The 17631-nt window shown below is 39.8% G+C and overlaps 1 protein-coding gene across 2 annotated transcripts in view; it reads left to right on the top strand.

Annotated features, from left to right (window-relative positions):
- Window positions 1-17631, top strand: part of fhit (fragile histidine triad diadenosine triphosphatase) — a 137619-nt gene that overhangs the window by 103610 nt on the left and 16378 nt on the right. The gene's annotated exons all lie outside the window — the stretch shown is intronic.

Raw genomic sequence — 17631 nt, 5'->3', positions numbered from 1 at the left:
ATCCGAAGGGCCAGCTCTGTTCTAGGATGCCCTCTGGACCCAGTGGAGGTGGTGAGTGACAGGAGAACGGCGGCTAAGCTGTCATCCCTGTTGGACAACATCTCCCACCCCATGCAGCAGACTGTGACAGCACTGAGCAGCTCCTTCAGTGGAAGACTGCGGCACCCACGGTGTGGGACGGAGAGATTTCGCAGGTCTTTCCTCCCCACTGCTGTCAGACTCCATAATAAAGACTTTAACTGATCAAGCACACACATCCATACATATGCAATAATACTAAGTGCAATAATCCTTTCTGTCATCGTTGTATTTTTACTCAGTTGTATATAGTATTTGTATTTGTATTCTATTTTTATCTTATTGTATATTTATTTTATTTTATTTTATTCTACTGTATATAGTATTTTATTTTATTCTATTCTGTACAGTTGTGTACTGTATTTATTCTTATTGTATTCTAATTTTTGCCTCATAACTTTTGCACTGTCCACTTCCTGCTGTGACAAAACAAATTTCCCACGTGTGGGACTAATAAAGGTTATCTTATCTTATCTTAAGGCTGTTTACATCACTCAGTTCCTATTCCCAGCAGACTTTAAGAAAGCATCTCAAAATACTTTGCTATCAACAGACACTATTTGCATAACTCAGTTAGGTCTTGAGTATTGTTTTGTTGGGGTTTTTTTCTCTCACTTCAATTTCCTCTCATTGCTCTCAGTTTTTGTTTTTAATATCAAAGACTTGCTGGATGACAGTCTTGTCATTGGTTCTACTCTATGAATAGAATTGGGCAAAATGTCCCTTGAAGCTCTTATTGTGGTTGCTTGTCTCTGTCATCACTTTACAGAACATTGTCGAGTTATTGGGATGTAAAGACATGCAGTGTCATTTTGCTGTTTTTGCACTTTTTCTGTTCATACATAGCAATGAGAAAAAGCTGTTCAAATGTGCCTGGCTACCCAGCTCTGAGAAATATTTAGAATTTCTGCACAGGGTAGTGCCATATCTGTTTGATATTCCCTTCTTTAATCTGTTGTTTGCTCGCTGGTGTCTGAGCTTCTTTTCTGTGCCTCTTTGCTGACTTTAACAACGCCGATTTAGGATAGCCGCACGTTTTGAGTGCTTCCTTTACATGTGTGTGTTCCTTCTTTTTTCCTTCAGGCTTAGAGGGAACATGTTCTGCCCGGTGGTGTAGGGTCCTGATTACTCCAAGTTTGTGTTCCAGAGGGTGATGGGAGTCAAAGAGGAGGTACTGGTCCGTGTGTGTGGGCTTCCGGTAAACTTCGATGTTGAGGTTGCCATTCTCTTCAATGTGCACAGCGCAGTCCAGGAAAGGCAAACAGTTGTCCTTTGTGTCTTCCCTGGTGAACTTGATGTTTTTATCCACAGCGTTAATGTGCGCAGTGAAGGATTCCACTTCTTGTGTCTTGATTTTGACCCAGGTGTCGTCCACATATCTGTACCAGTGGCTGGGTACTCTTCCTTTGAAAGAGCCAAGAACCTTCCTTTCCACTTCCTCCATGTAAAGGTTGGCTACAATAGGTGATACGGGGGAGCCCATGGCACAGCCATGTTTTTGTCTGTAGAAGCCTTCGTTGTATTTGAAGTATGTTGTGGTGAGGCAGAGGTCTAACAGTGTGCAGATCTGATCGGGTGTGAAGTTGGTCCTGTCCTCCAAGGAGCTGTCTTCTTGTAGTTGTTTTCTGACAGTCTCCACGGCCTCCGTGGTGGGTATGCAAGTGAAGAGAGAGACTACATCAAAGGACACCATGGTTTCATCTGGATCCAGGGTAAGTTTCTGGACCTTGTCGGTGAAGTTGGTGGAGTTCTTGATGTGGTGTGGGGTGTTCCCCACGAGAGGAGCAAGGATGGTAGCAAGGTGTTTAGCAATGTTATAAGTGGCTGAGTTTATGCTGCTGACTATGGGTCTGAGTGGGACAGCTTCCTTGTGGATCTTAGGAAGTCCATAGATGCAGGGTATGGCATCCCCTGGGTAAAGGCGGTGATATGTGAGGCGGTCAATGATTTTGTCCTTTTCAAAGTCTTGAAGGCAAGCTATAACTGAGTGTGGAGTGGAGGATGCCATCCTGTACCTCCTACACAGAGCCCACTCACACCTGGATGGGGGAAAAGGCACGGTCAGGATCCTGTTTCTTGACTTTTCCAGTGCCTTTAATACCATCCGGCCCTGTATGCTTCAGGAAAAACTGAACAGGATGGAGGTGGACCCCTGCCTGGTGGCTTGGATCTCCGACTACCTCACCGACAGACCACAGTACGTCAGGCTGAAGGACATCACGTCTGACACTGTGGTCAGCAGCACAGGAGCACCACAGGGAACTGTGCTGTCCCCTCTTCTCTTCACCCTGTACACCTCTGACTTCTGCTACAACTCTGAATTATGCCACATTCAGAAGTTTGCAGATGACACGGCCATCATGGGGTGTCAGGAAGAGGAGTACAGAAGTCTGGTGAGGAACTTTGTCGCATGGAGTCACACAAACCACCTGCAACTCAACACCTCAAAGACTAAGGAACTGGTTGTGGACTTCGGGAGGTCCAGAGAAGGTCCACTGCCGGTTCAGATAGAGGGGGAGGAGGTGGAGGTGGTCAACAAGTACAAGTACCTCGGGCTGTGGGTGGACAATAAACTGGACTGGTCATGCAACACAGAGCACCTGTATAAAAAAGCCCAAAGCCGACTGTACGTCCTCAGGAGGCTGAGGTCTTTTAACATCTGCAGGAAGCTCCTGAGGATGTTTTACCAGTCGGTGGTTGCTGGAGTACTTTTCTATGCTGTGGTGTGCTGGGGGAGCAGCACAGCAAAGAAGGACTCATCCAGGCTGGAGAAACTGATCAGGAGGGCTAGCTCTGTGGTCGGCATGAAGCTGGACACTCTGGTGACAGTGGCAGAGAAAAGGACATTAAAGAAACTGATGGACATTATGAACAATGCTGGGCATCCTCTGCACACGGCCATAAACAATCAGAAGAGTCTGTTCAGTGACAGGTTGCTTCTCCCCAAGACAAGAACTAACAGACTTAAAAACTCCTTTGTCCCACACGCCATCAGACTGTTTAACTCCTCTCTGGAGGGGAGAGGGAGGGGAAACAGGAGGACAAAGGAGGGGGGAACAACTAAGCTGTAGTGCCTCTTCACCTCACTGTACAATACCTTTTGTGCAATACTTTTTGTAAATAGTCAACAGTGCAATAGACTCAATACTTGAAATGTGCAATTCACTTGTATTTTTATTTTTTATTCCTATTTATTCTATTTATCCCCTTTGTATATTTTATTTATATTTGTCTCTGTATTTATATATGTGTGTGTGTGTGTATATATATATATATATATAACAATTCTGTAACTGTAACTTCGGTCGTTGCTGTGCTTTTTGGAAGTCGAATTTCCCAGAGGAACCCACCCGAGGGATTAATAAAGTTCTATCTTATCTTATCTTATCTTATCTTATCTTTCTTTTTGTAGCTGCTTGTGGGGTCTCGCTTTAAGGCTTCGTAGGTATTGTTGTCACTGAGGAGAGTAGTGATCTTTGTGTGGTAATCTGTAGTGTTTAGGACCACGGTGCATCTTCCCTTATCAGCTGGTAAAACAGTGATGTTGTGGTCTTTGCTCAGGGAAGCGACGGCCTTCTTTTCTTGTAATGTGAGGTTGGACGGAGGGACTTTGGCACTGGAGAGGGTGGCTGAGACTTTCATCCTGATTTGCTCTGCTTCTGACGGTGATAATTTATTAATGCGTATGGCAGATTCTGTGGCTGTGATGAGGTCCACTATGGGCAACTGTTGCGGGGAAATGGCAAAATTGAGTCCTTTGGCTAAAACCCTCTACACCCTGTCTACACTTATTTGTTTAGACTTGCACACAGTTATAATAATAATAATAATAATAATAATAATAATAATAATAATAATAATAATAATAATTGTAATAATAATAATAATAATAATAATAAATTTTATTTAAAAGCGCCTTTCAAAACACCCAAGGACACTTTACAGAACAAAAAGTTCTTTGTGCGTTATTCCATCTTTTACTTTTTCTACAGGAATATCAGCGTTCTTTCTTAAAATGATGAGCCCTCAATAGACTGTGGCTTAGGGCTATTACAGAATCGAGTTGTGATAAATATTTCATAACTATGTAGGCTAAGATCAAGACTTGGGAACATATTTATGCATGTACCACAGATGTTCCTTTACACTGTCCCAGCTTACAGCTTATGTCCCACTACACTGAATATGAATAAAAAGTTGGCCATCTGATGGACTGGTAAACTGACCAGGCTTTATCTTGCTTCTTGGTCAAAGCCAGCTGCGATAGGCTCCAGCAAGTTCAGCTGGATAAGTGGTTAAAAAATTGTTTACCATTTACTTTATTTCAGTGAGAATTAAAACATCACTACAAAAACAAGCTGTCAATGTAACTACACGTGACAATATAAAGAAGACATATTTATCACAAGTAGGGCTGCCACGATTTGTCGACTAGTCACGATTACGTCGACTATCAAAATCGTCGACGACTGATTTAATAGTCGACGTGTCGTTTGAAGCTTTGTAAGATCGCAAAAGACGCAGGAATAATAGCAGGATTTAAGAGTGTAATAACGGACTGAAACAGAAGATGGCAGCACTGCATGTACAAGGATGCCAGCTGCCGTTAAACCCCGAAGAAGAAGAAGAAGCAGCTGTGTCCCAGAATTCATAGCGCGGCCCAGCTTAGTTTCCAACAATGGCGGTAGCTAGTTAGTTTTAACTTTACTCTTATTATTCTTTCTGGGTCACAAAATAAACGTTTAACATATTTTCAGGCGAGAATGTAGCTGTGTAAACCTCAAATATCTGCTCAGTTTATCAGGACACCGCATATTTTCAAAAGCGCTCCGACGTTTTCGGAGACGTCTGTTACCCACTAGCTCGATAGTTAGCCGGGGGCTAGGTCACTAGCGCCGTGAGAACACTGGACTCCCGGCAAATTGTTTTCAAACCCACCACTGTCTTTCGCGACTCAGGTTAAATATATATGAGTCACTTAGATAAATTAAAAATGTTGTTGTTTGGCTTTTTTTTTTTTTAGTATTTTATTTGTTCCTGAGTAAATCGGTTTGGCTGAGATTAAAGTTATAGTTTTTACACAGCTGAATAAACGTCAAGCAGACAGCTGATCATCAGAAGTGTGAGATGCTGGAGAATATACTCCGTTGTCCTGTTATATTTTAGATAGCAAGGAGTTTATTAAACTTCACCGAAACAATCTGCAAATTTCATTAAAATTGAATAAACTATCATCTTGTCTTTATTTTTAGTTAGCACCTTAAAAGCTTAAAGCTGTAAGCTAATGATAGTTATATAAGAGCAGATGCTGCTGGTGCAATAAGCTGTAGTTTTACGTCCAATGGATGATGATCTGATTAGTCGACTAATCGCATAAATAATCGGTGACTAGTCGACTATCAAAATAATCGTTTGTGGCAGCCCTAATCACAAGTGCTCTAAATTAGACAATTTGTGTCAATAAATAAAATACATTCAACCTAGAGCGGGCTGTCTTTTTAAAAGAGGTATTAACTCCACCTCAGTGGCCATAAATATGCAGTATCTTAAATTGTGGCATATGTGCATATGCACAAGTATAACTTAAATATTCCTTATTTTCCTTCTTGTTTCAGGTTTGAATTCTTTCAAAATAGTTTATTCTGAAATCACCTGAACTGAAAATGGTTACACAAGCACTTCTCTGAACTTATACTTAAAACAGCTTACACTCCAGCATTTTCATATACCTTCAGGTTGTAATTACTGACTTGATCAAGCTTTATGCAGATCTATTGTAATTTTCCTGAATAGCTGTCATTAAAACATGGCACTAAACTGATTGTCAAGCCTGTAGCTGAGTCACCTGCGGGTCCTATCCTGCTCTTTTAGTTCTTTAAAGAGATGTCTTGTCTGTTGCCACCATGAAAATCAGCCACAGACTAGGGTTGAAGTATTTAAATAAATGTAAATGAAATTGAAATATATTGAGATGAGCAGTACTGCTGCCTGCCAGACAAATACAAATGATTGCTTTGTGCTTCATGTGGAGATTTCTTTCATTCCTGTGCTCTCAAAGGGGATCTGCTTTGGTATACACCTGCAGAAAGCGTAGCTGTTTTTTTCATATTGCCTTCTGACAGTTTTGCTCGCTGTTGATATTTCACAGTTCTTACATACAGACCTTCTGAAAACTGATGAAGCTTTAGGACAAACAGCAGAATCTGCTCCTTTGGTTAGGTTGCAGCCTCTGTGACCTGGCACAGGATAAGGGGAAGAAAATGGATGGATTGATGGATGTTATGCATACTATATACTAGAGATGGCACGATACCACTTTTTTATGTCCGATACCGATACCGATATCATAAATTTGGATATCTGCCGATACCGATATGAATCCGATATAGTGTTTTTTAATCAACAAAACTGTTTTTTAAATATCTTGCTGCATTTTGTATAAGTTCATACTCAAGTTTAAAACAAAAACTACACTAAAGCTATTCTGTTATACCTGTATGCAAAAAAAATATTTCACAGTTCAGCAATACTGATCAATCTAATAAACTTAAACCTACACCATCCTCCCTATTCTGGTATTTTAAAGAGTACTTAGCATAAATATTAAGCAACCTAACTAATAGGGTTCCAACTCCCAGCAACAACAAAAATAAATAAATAAAAAATAGGGAACCACCCCTCACGCTCCACCTCATGATGCTTAATCGACGTAATCAACCTTAATTTGATTGATTGATTGATTGATTGATTGAATCTTTATTTTGAACATGTTGAAAAAGTATAAAAAAAATAGAATTAAAAGAGACAAATGAACAAAGCAAACAAAAGGAAAACGAGCAACCACAACTCCAAATAACGTCCATGTTCAAAAAGGAGCAGGAAGAAGCATAAGCTTATTTAATCCCACCCCTTTTCCACTATCTAGTATCAATAGACTACAGAAATACCTCCTTGTAATTACATTATATGTTATGTGTAATTTTTTTTTTTTTTTTTTTTTTAATATATACACATATATGTTTCTATCTATCCATACCTACGTATATACACACATACGCACATATACACATTTTCAATAACCCCATTAACACCTGAAGGATACACAACCTACAATTTTATATATATTTAATATATATACATATACATATATACATACATACATATACACATATATATATACACACATATATATATATATACACATATATACACATATATATATACACATATATATATACCCATACCAACAAACCCGTGCATGCGCACACACATGAAAATATTAGACAAGAACACCCTATCAAATCTCTACCTTTTCCCTGTACCCTGTAAAAACCATATCCTTAAACCGCTTTTTAAACTGCGCCATGCTTGGACATTGCTTCATATCTTTACTTAGTCTGTTCCACAGCTTCACTCCACACACAATTTGATGCAGTGTGCAAAAAAATGCACAGAAATCAATTATTTTTCAATATATTAAAATATTAAATAGATTCAACATCTTTCTTCAACAAAATTGCAGACTGCACAGATGGTACCTTCCCAAAGGAAAAAGTACTATAGCTTACTAGGGTATATTAGACTTAATAGTCACTATATACAGTAATGGACTTCTATACATTTTGCATCAAATTAAAACTTTGGGTGTCAGATAATTATTTATTAAAAGCTAGACATTTTAAATGAGAATAAGAAAGAAAAGTATGTCTTTGTGCCCCCTTTTCCCTGTTAATGCCCTATCGGCCCCCCTGGCTAAACTTTGCTAGATCCGCCCCTGCACAGTTACAGCCGTCAGCTACGTAGAAAAAGATCCTCGAGTAGAAAGTAACATTAAATACATTCTAACAACAGCTGATCAAGCTTAAACGTGCTGCTGTTGTTCAGCCGCTGGTTTCCTCTTTCTGGTGCAAAGTGGGCCAAAAGCAAACTAGAGACACGGACTCACGACAGAAAAGCCGATCAGCTGATCGTTAAGCAGTTTCATGATTGAAGTAGCAGCAAGAAGAGGCAGTCGCTTGTTAAGCTTAACGCAGGAATGCTTTACATTCAGAGATGGACTTACACACTTGCTTTACTTCTCTCGGGATAACTATGTCAGAGATGAAATGCCGGGTTGCTAGCGAAGCTCCAAATGCTATCCAGACCACCGACAGGTCCTGCATGCCACAGCCGCTCTATCACGTGATGCATACTGCTCCGACGTGCTAACGTTCTGAGGCGAGTTACGACGTGTTGCAAGTTTTGTGAGGTGCTTTCATGATATTTAATGGATCGGATTACATTTTTTATTTTTCTCCGATATCCGATCCAGTAATTTAGGTCAGTATCGGACCGATACCGATACGTAATATCGGATCAGTCCATCTCTACTATATACTGTAACAATTGTAAACATTGAGGTCAGTTTGTACATAAATTACAGCTCAAGTTTTAAATTAATTCATGTTCGTGGCTCTTATGATGTCAGTGAGAGGGGATGTCCTTAAATGTGGTCATCTCAGGTGTAGAGTTCTCGTTGTGGGTACATAAATTATGCTTACCTACTGCTTGAACATTCTGTTTGTGAGGGCCAGCCAATTAGAAGAAAGTTGACCTCCTACAATTTCTGCTCCCTCACTCTCCCAAAGACGTCTCAAAGAGTGACACTTACTAAACCCAAAGTAATAAGAACAGTTACTGTACCAGCTGCTGTTACTATTTCCAGTGGAGGCTGTGAGGTCATTTTTTCCCTCACATTTCATTTGTTGTGTAATTAACCAGGACAAAAATGTTAGCAGCATCATTTCACAATCATTTTTCATGCTTCCGATCTGTTTTCACCTTACCGTAAGACTTTGCATCTAAGGGCCAATGTGTTTGCACTTGATTTCCTGTCACTTTCTTCAGAAGCTCTGTGGTTATTTTAAGCAAGAAAACTGCAAAGGCTAATTCCCATGAAGATCTTCTTCTGCCAAATGTGCAGGTATACAATCGTCTATTTGACTGATGTACTGTAATAAATGCACAGAGCAATGTGAAGCCTAAATTCTGAACAGCCTTTAATGAATTTCAGCTATGGAAGTGGTAGCATTAACAAACAGATGCCCCCCCAAATTCCCCTCATTGTGCTTTTTCTTCTCAGCATCAACCAAGGGATGGTTAGCAGAATAATAGCAAGCAGTTGCAGTCTGGTGAGGTTTGCATTTAAAACTTTATGACAGCAGTTGAGTTTGGGAAAAGATGAAAGGAAAGATGAGAGTTTTGGTTCTTCTTCAATCTTACTACAGAGCTCCGAGTTCCCAGAGGAATAGAGCGGATGATGGAAAATGAGAATGTTATAGTCTTCCTTCTCTTTGCCTTTTGCTTGGGTGGCGAGCTGTGCATGATTGTGACGTGTCTCCACATTGCTAATCACTTTGAAGCTCCTGGACATGATTATTTATGAGGGACAATCCAATAGTGGATACACTTTTACACTGTCATTGTGTTTGCAGATTTAAAGTGGCGGACTGCTAGATTAAATTTAAAAGTCAAATGCCTTTATACAGTGTATAGCAACATAAAAGTAAATAAATGACTATTTGTAAACTACCAGTCAAAAGTTTGGACACACCTTCTCATTCAATGTTTTTCTTTATTTGTACTACTTTGCACATTGCATACACATACTGAAGACATCAGATATATGAAGCAAGATATAAGGAATTATGTAGTAAAGAAAAAATTAATAAATAACTAAATATGTTTGTATATTTTAGATTCCTCAAATTAGCCACCCTTTCCTTTGTTGACAGCACTGGAAACCCTTGGCCTTCTCTCAATGAGCTTTATGATGTAGTCACCTGAAATGGTTTTTCCCAGCAACAAAGCTGCGCCCTAAGCTTAACTCTCTGTTTCTGAGTCCTCACTTGGGTCCTTCAACCTGCCTGCCACACAGCACTCGCCATGACATGGACAAAGAGGACCGGATTGGTTATAATGTAAGTACAGTAACACAGAGTTATAAAGATACTTGAAAAACAGGTCATTTTTAAACTTTACATATAACCCCTTTGTAAACCCTGTTCACCGAAGCCTATTTACCAACATAGATAAAGATATCACACACAAAAAACACAAGGAAACGTTGAAAATCATTTTTTGGCACAACACCAACCTCTATAATGAATGCAAAGGTCTGATGCCCCGCCCCTCAAGCGTTCTCAGCATCTCTGGGAACTCCTTCAAGACTGTTGGAAAACCATTAGTGATGGGAATTCCGGCTCTTCAGGTTGTTTTGTTGCTTTAATTAATAAATTTTCAACAACAATATAAAATTATGCACAAAATGAATTACTAATGTTAAAAAAACATGCTTTTTATTTATATATGTTTATATATAAATATGCTTTTATTTATTCACTCCACATAATATGTAAAAAATAAATTATAAAATACAAAAAACAACTATATATATACAATTCAACTTTTAACTAGTAAAATTTTCAGTTTTTTCCTTTTAAACAAATTTAAAGTGAAACAACACAAAACACTGCAAACCACAACACGATAAAATATAAATTAAAATATGCAAAACAAAAAGAAGATGCACATTCTCTGTCATATGGGCCTGGGATGATTTTTTGGAAGAGTGTGGAATTACTACCACCCCTCTGCTCAGCGCAAACACAAGTTAGAGAGAGAGGGTGAGAGAAAGAAAACAAACAAAACACTTCCTTTGTTCACTTCAAAGAGCCGGCTCCGACCGACACATCATTAAAAACCATTTCAGGTGACGACCTCATGAAGCTCAGAGAGAGGATGCCAAGAGTGTGCAAAGCAGTAATCAAAGCAAAGGCTTATTTTTCACATTTTTTGTTTACTACATATTTTCCATATGTGTTCATTCATAGTTTTGATGCCTTCAGTAAGAATCTACAATGTAAATAGTCATGAAAATAAAGAAAAACTATTAAAAGAGAAGGTGTCCAAAGTTTTGACTGGTAGTGTATTTACAGGTTCTGAGGCTGTTTACCTGCACTGCAGTCTTCTTGAACTTTTAATGAAAAAGCATGTTGCAAGTTGTGTGACTGACAGGTGGTTTGGTGTTTTTTCTCTGCCTTTGTTAAATTGTAGGTGCATTGTGTCTGTTTAGAATGCACTGTTTGTGTCTTCTTGACCCCACAGTAAACTACAGCAAGTCATGGGCCCAAGGCAAATCAAGCATCTTGATTATCTCTCCAATAAGCATCGTATCTTCACAAATGGTGTCTTTCATTTCCCTAATGGACTCTCTAAAGAGCTTAAGTGGATAGAGCTTGTGGTGAGTGTAGCCTAAAGCACAGAAAGGCAGCTACTGTGAGAAGAAAGCTCTGTGGTAAAGATGCTGGATCTGAAATGCAGTTAATGGCTTGGAAGGCAAGCTCATTTAGTTGCATCTGCAGCGTCCATGCTTTATGATGATTACACCATCATTCCTGCCTTTACTGCAGGCCTCTAAGCTATACACAGCAGCCCGTGTGAGAGAAGACGTCCACATTGGTTCAGAAACATTCAATTATAACTGTGAGAATTCCATTTAACTAGTCATTTGTTCTGTGATGGCTCAGAATAATATTTTACCTCCTAGATTACCTCCTTTTTGAAGTCATTGAAACTGTGTTGATTTTTTTATTTGAATAAAGATTATTTACTAATATAGATACACTGTATCCATATTTTAAAATACAAATTAATCACCACTGCTATAATGGTTTGTCTTTGTGTGCTTTATGGTTGCAGAGCACAAATCACTACACTAGTTTTATCCCTGAGGAAGCAAAACAACAAAAAGCAAATCAATGGCTCGTGAAAATATAGCAGCTATCAGACTGAAAACGTCTGCTGAAATAAATCATTTTAAATAATCATAATTCATCAGCAAACATTAAAACTAACCTTTGTTTGGCCTGTTGAAAAAAAGCAAACAGTCATATTGCAGCCACAGAAATTCTTTTGTCCATGAAACCATAAAGCTGCACTTTCTTTTTGCCTTATAGTCTGATTTGTCATAACTTTTCCGTTTTGTGGTAAGCTTTTCTTTGGCTGTCACTTCTTCACCCTGACCTGTCTTATTTGGCTCAGCAGAACTGAAATATAAATCCTGCTGCTTTTACACACGCACTCACATAAGCTCAGCAATTCTCTGCGCGATCAACCTCTCACTGTCACGGTCCTGAGTCTGTGGACTCAGTGTTTTTCTGTTTGTATTAGTTGTCTTTGTTTTCATGATGTGTTTTGATTCTCTTGGGTTTGATTTCTGTCACTGTATCCCCTAGTTTAGTCCTCGTCTGTTCAGTTTCCTGTTTTACTTTGAAAGTCTGTGTACTATGTCAATGTGTTGAGTTTTGCCTCCCCTTGTCATGTCTGATGAGTCCCAGCTGTGCTCTCCTCCTGTTTCACATTCCCTAATCACCTCAGTATGTATTTAAGCCCTGTGTTTTTCCCTGCCAGTTGTTGCGTCCTCCACGTTTGTTGTGTGTATCCATGGTCGTCTACCTTCAGCATCTCCTGTCTAGTTAGTTTAAGTTGTTGTTTATGTATCGTCCAAGGGTGACTCTCCAGCAAATAAAGCCGTCGTTTAAGTTAATGTTTTGTCTCCGAGTCCTGCACGTGGGTCCAGCCACTGACAGCCACACAACTCATCGTGACACTCACATGTTTAAGCTGCGGGAGATTTCACTTGTCATGTTTGCATAGTAAGCTGACGATTGATAAGACGATGTCAGAGGAATTGGTGCACAAATTATCATCACTCACAGATCAGTGCTGTCGCTCTCTATACACAGTTCGCGCGATTGCGGAGTGAAAGCAAAAAACAAGCACAAATTCAAACGCGATTTCAATATGTCACATATTGGCAGTGGCTCACCGATGCCAATGACATAATTACCCAGCTACATTTCCGAAAGAATGCAAAAGCATTGACATATATCTTTCCTTCCTACAATAGCCGGACAGGCAGGGCAGAGATAGATTTTGGTAGCCCGACTGGAAAAATCGCTAGCCCCAGGACGTCGGGCTAGCGATATTGCGAGCCCTGTATCTGATTGAGGAATCACTCATCTTTGGAAAAGAGAGTTTATTACAGAGAAATGGCTCTTTCCAAAATAAAAGCTATACGCTTCTTCTGGGCTATATTCTCAGCAGCATATTAAACATATCAGGTCCCCATAAGGAGGATCATGTGCTAACGGCTGTCTAAATGACTCGGGTAAAGTTTGTAGCATGCATGCTTGTTGTTTTTGTCTGCTTCCACTTGTCTTTGCACTAGGATGTCGTCGGCGTAAGTGTGCAGTCATATTCGTTGTGTTCCCACCAGTGATTTCAGGTTAATCTCGTTGAAATGACCTTAACGCCACAACACGGCAAATCTCCGTTAACGAGCTACCCCTGATCGCCCCGTGCATGGGCTAGACACGGCCAACACGTTAACGAGCTAACTGCGCTAACACACTAGCTCCCACCCATGTAATTGAGCATTGCGTGGCACATCCAACATACTGTTGTACTTTAGTCCATGACGCGCTTACCTTCAGGGTCATACACTCTGTGAATCTGCATTCGACTACTCCGCCTAGGCTGCACTGTCGAGCGCAGATCCACCAAGCGTTCAACACAGACAGCATCGTCAGAAGAAAAAGTTGATAAAATGAATTAAAAATTTTGTATTGTTCGATACATATGCGTACCGAACCGCACTGTATCGAACGGTTCAATATCGATACGAGTATCGTTGCACCCCTAATGAATAAATATATATATATAATGATGCAGTATCTAGATAGATAGATAGATAGATAGATAGATAGATAGATAGATAGATAGATAAAGATGTGATGCTGAGTATGTGTACAGTAACAGCAGAGTGTAGTAACTCTCTACAGGGTGGGCCATTTATATGGATACACCGTAATAAAATGGGAATGGTTGGTGATATTAAAGTCCTGTTTGTTGCACATTAGCATATGTGAGGGGCAAACTCCTCAAGATGGGTGGTGACCATGGTGGCCATTTAGAAGTCGGCCATCTTGGATACAACTTTTGGTTTTTTCAATAGGAAGAGGGCCATGTGACACATCAAACTTATTGGTAATGTCACAAGAAAAACAATGGTGTGCTTGGTTTCAATGTAACTTTATTCTTTCATGAATTATTTACAATTCTCTCTTTGTTCACAGCCATTAACATGTCGAAGAGGTTAACATGTGAGGAGTAGAGATGGACCGATCCGATATTACGTATCGGTCCGATACTGACCTAAATTACTGGATCGGATATCGGAGAAAAATAAAAAATGTAATCCGATCCATTAAATATCACGAAAGCACCTCACAAAACTTGCAACACGCCGTAACTCGCCTCAGAACGTTAGCACGTCGGAGCAGTATGCATCACGTGATAGAGCGGCTGTGGCATGCAGGACCTGTCGGTGGTCTGGATAGCATTTGGAGCTTCGCTAGCAACCCGGCATTTCATCTCCGACAAAGTTATCCCCGAGAGAAGTAAAGCAAGTGTTTAAGTCCATCTCTGAATGTTTGTAAAGCATTCCTGCGTTAAGCTTAACAAGCGATATATGGAGCGACTGCCTCTTCTTGCTGCTACTTCAATCATGAAACTGCTTAACGATCAGCTGATCGGCTTTTCTGTCGCGAGTCCGTGTCTCTAGTTTGCTTTTGGCCCACTTTGCACCAGAAAGAGGAAACCAGCGGCTGAACAACAGCAGCACGTTTAAGCTTGATCAGCTGTTGTTAGAATGTATTTAATATTACTTTCTACTCCAGGATCTTTTTCTACAGCTGACACTGGTAACTGTGCAGGGGCGGATCTAGAAAAGTTTAGCCAGGGGGGCCGATAGGGCATTAACAGGGAAAAGGGGCACAAAGACATACTTTTCTTTCTTATTCTCATTTAAAATGTCTAGCTTTTAATAAATAATTATCTGACACCCAAAGTTTTAATTTGATGTAAAATGAATAGAAGTCAATTACTGTATATAGTGACTATTAAGTCTAATATATATACCCTAGTAAGCTATAGTACTTTTTCCTTTGGGAAGGTACCATCTGTGCAGTCTGCAATTTTGTTGAAGAAAGATGTTCTATTTAATATTTCTTGAAAAATAATTGATTTCTGTGCATTTTTTTTCACACTCCATCAAATTAAGGTTGATTACGTCGATTAAGCATCATGAGGTGGAGCGTGAGGGGTGGTTCCCTATTTTTTATTTATTTATTTTTGTTGTTGCTGGGAGTTGGAACCCTATTAGTTAGGTTGCTTAATATTTATGCTAAGTACTCTTTAAAATACCAGAATAGGGAGGATTGTGTAGGTTTAAGTTTATTAGATTGATCAGTATTGCTGAACTATGAATTTTTTTTTTTGCATACAGGTATAACAGAATAGCTTTAGTGTAGTTGTTGTTTTAAACTTGAGTATGAACTTATACAAAATGCAGCAAGATATTTAAAAAACAGTTTTGTTGATTAAAAAACACTATATCGGATTCATATCGGTATCGGCAGATATCCAAATTTATGATATCGGTATCGGACATAAAAAAGTGGTATCGTGCCATCTCTAGTGAGGAGCGGATCGAAATTGTGTTGATATCTGGTGAACGCAGTAACCGGGTCATTGCAGCAGATTTCAATGCAAGACACCCTACGAGACCACCCATCTCCCATGCTACAGTTAGCAAACTGCTTGCTAAGTTTCGTGAAACTGGTTCAGTGTTGGATTTGCCAAAATGTGGACGCAAGAAAGCTGTGACTAATGAAGAAACATCAGTGGCTGTCCTAGCTTCATTCAGCAAGAGCCCACAGCGTAGCACTGGCTGCATGTCACTGGAGAGTGGCGTTAGTCAAACATCCCTTCGGCAGATATTAGCTACTCACAAATGGCACCCTTACAAACTCCAGCTACTGCAGCATCTCAACGAGGATGACCCAGATCGGCCACAGAATTTGCAGAATGGGCAAAACAAAAACTGGAACAGGACCCTCAGTTCACGCAGAAGATTTTGTTCAGTGATGAGGCAAACTTTTATGTGAATGGTGAAGTTAACAAACAAAACCACCGCTATTGGTCTGACACTAACCCACATTGGATGGATCCCTCCAAGACTGTTGGAACAACAAAAGTGATGGTTTGGTGTGGTATATGGGGAACAACAATAGTGGGTCCATTCTTCATCAATGGAAACCTCAAGGCCACTGGATATTTGAAATTGCTACATGATGATGTGTTTCTCTCTTTATGCACTGAAGCTGGCACGTTCCCTGAGTTTTTCCAGCAAGATGGTGCACCACCACATTATGGGTGCCAGGTCCGAGCATTCCTAGATGAACAGTTTCCTGGAAAGTGGATTGGTCGTCGTGGGCCAGTTGAATGGCCCCCAAGGTCTCCCGATCTGACCCTCTTAGACTTTTATCTTTGGGGTCATCTGAAGGCAATTGTCTATGGTGTGAAGATATGAGATGTGCAGCACCTGAAACTACAGATACTGGATGCCTGTGCTGCCATTTCTCCTGCGGTGTTGCTATCAGTGTGTGAAGAGTGGGAGAAGAGGGTTGCACTGACAATCCAACACAATGGGCAGCACATTGAACACATTTTATAAGTGGTCAGAAACTTGTAAATAACTCATGAAAGAATAAAGTTACGTTGAAACCAAGCACACCATTGTTTTTCTTGTGACATTACCAATAAGTTTGATGTGTCACATGGCCCTCTTCCTATTGAAAAAACCAAAAGTTGTATCCAAGATGGCCGACTTCTACATGGCCACCATGGTCAACACCCATTTTGAGGAGTTTGCCCCCTCACATATACTAATGTGCCACAAACAGGACTTTAATATCACCAACCATTCCCATTTTATTACGGGGTATTCATATAAATGGCCCACCCTGTAGAATAACCTAGAATGGGTATATAGCACAGATACTGGTCATGATTTATGAGTGTGATGGCAGTGGGGGAACAAACTGTCTCTAGTTGTTGTGGTATGGGAGGTTTTCTAGTACCTGCCAGGTGGAGGGGAGGAGTTTAAAATCGGATGCTAAGCATCTCTGATGACTTTCGCTCCCCACTGGTTCTTGAGCAGTAAGATTTAGCCACTTGAAGCAGACAGCTGGCCTCTGACATGATTTTGCGAGATCCTTGGCTACAATCAGTTCCTGCCAGTGATGAAGTATAGTGTTTCAACCAGTGAAAGTAATCCAAAAGAAGTTAATTCATTAACAGCATATGCATTTTAAATTTGCTGAGGTCTTTTGTAATTATCATAGAATATTATTGTTAAAAATTTAATATATATTTGTTTAAGGCAAATATGTATTAAGTCTAAAGTATAAGTATACCTAAGTATAAAAATAAAATCAAAGGTGACAGCCACCCCAAATACTCTGTCTCATTTTGAACCTGGGCCAATAGACTCTTTTAAGTTAGATCTTTTTATAGTAAAAACGTAGATGGGAGAAAACATTTTACAGCTCATCAGAAGTTTTAGTTATTGGTACTAGAAGCTGTCAGCACATGTATATTTACTAGCAA

The sequence above is a fragment of the Diplotaxodon limnothrissa genome, linkage group LG5 (assembly GCF_057381915.1).
Source record: "Diplotaxodon limnothrissa isolate DT_005_m linkage group LG5, D_limnothrissa_male_GT1.1, whole genome shotgun sequence".
NCBI classification, from domain to species: Eukaryota; Metazoa; Chordata; class Actinopteri; order Cichliformes; family Cichlidae; genus Diplotaxodon; species Diplotaxodon limnothrissa.
This window is presented reverse-complemented; position numbering and strand designations above follow the sequence as displayed.